The following is a 1,564-nucleotide window of genomic DNA, read 5'->3' as shown; positions in this document are numbered from 1 at the left end:
AGAAACCGTTGCCGTCACTTTTGCATACTTTAGATGTATAGACTATAGAGGAAATGTATCAGCAGCGGCATGGACCGCGGAACATTTTCATTTTGTTTTTGTTTTCTTTTAGGGATTGTTGTAAAGTGTCGATATGCATTATACCCCCCCCCCCCCCCGAAAGAATCCAGGGGGCTGAACTCTCCGAGACTCATTGACAGTTTTTAATTTCGTCATTTTTTTTTTCTCGTAAATCCACCTCCCCTTTTCATTGGCTCGGAAGGGCCAACAATTGGGAAGTGAGTGTGTGTGTGTGTGTGTGTGAGTGTGTGGGGAGGGGGTGACTGCCCCGCCTGGTTCTGCGGCCTTTGAGCTGTACTTCAGATGATACACACATAGAAAACACCAGTGCAGAATGAATGCTAAAACATAACACAAAACCAAACAACACATGATTACCCAGCCAAAACATACAGCCATCCATATAATAGTATATAACTTTTATGTCATGACATTTTGCATGCATTCATTTTGGCGTTAAATATTGTCTGAGATGATAAATTGAATGTTTAATTTACATTATATTTATAACATTTGGGGAGTTTCTATAACTGGGTTTGGGATGGGGTTTTTTTTTGTTGGGTATGTTGTATTCTTTTTTTTTATATGATTTGAATTTTGGGTACAATGTCTTCCCCTTGTGATGAATGTTATGATTGTAAAAATGCTTCGATGGTGACGAAGTAGAGATTAGGGCCGTGGCGCGTGTTAGTAAACATTGCTGTTCAGTTGTTGTTATATTGTTGTTGCGTGCAAGGGCGTACCGAGGGGGGGGGGGGTGTTTTGGGTGTTCAAACACCCCCCTTTGCCAAAATGGGGGTGTTTGAGGTGTTCAAACACCTCCCTTGGGCAAAAGGGAGGTGTTTGAGCTATTCAACACCCCTCTTCAGCAATGTTTAGATGTTGACAAATGAAACAAAAGCTGTCTTTGTCGCTTTTATTTCCGTTTTGAATTCCGCCTTTCCTTTCTTTTGCGTTCATTCTCTCTCTCTCTCTCTCTTCCTTGTTTTATCTTAATGTTTGTGTGGATGATGATACATTATGGAGTTACATAATACTATACGCACTAAAGAACTCGTGTACAGTACGTGTTAATACTACGTTACTGCACCGCGCGCGAAGCTGACGCGCAAACAGTAGACATTCCCGATCCCTGCTTTGCTTTCTGGCCGAATCGCGAAGATACATTGGGCATAATGTTCACCGTTTACCGGTATTATACCGTACGCGGGTACCGTAAATTGTGTATGATGCATAATATTATGTGTGTACAATGCATGCTGCGCTGCAGCCTATTATAGGCACATTGCATGCTAAGTTAGTAGTATCAACTATTAACAGTGGCGTATCTAGGGGGGGGGGAGCAAGGGGTGGGCACGTGAAAAAAAAAGCGGAGAAAAATAGGAAGAAGAAAAAAAAACCGACGAAGAAAAAGAAGAAGAAGAAGAAGAAGAAAAAAACCCTCGCCCGGACGGGGGGAAGGAGAATGGGGGGGGGTGGGGGGGGGGCAGAAAACCAAATCAAA

Source organism: Diadema antillarum, unplaced genomic scaffold (genome assembly GCF_040938485.1).
Source record: "Diadema antillarum isolate AM-2024a unplaced genomic scaffold, OU_Dant_1.0 seq00001767_RagTag, whole genome shotgun sequence".
In the NCBI taxonomy this organism is placed as follows: Eukaryota; Metazoa; Echinodermata; class Echinoidea; order Diadematoida; family Diadematidae; genus Diadema; species Diadema antillarum.
The sequence above is the reverse complement of the archived record's forward strand: the minus strand, read 5'-3'. Positions refer to the sequence as shown.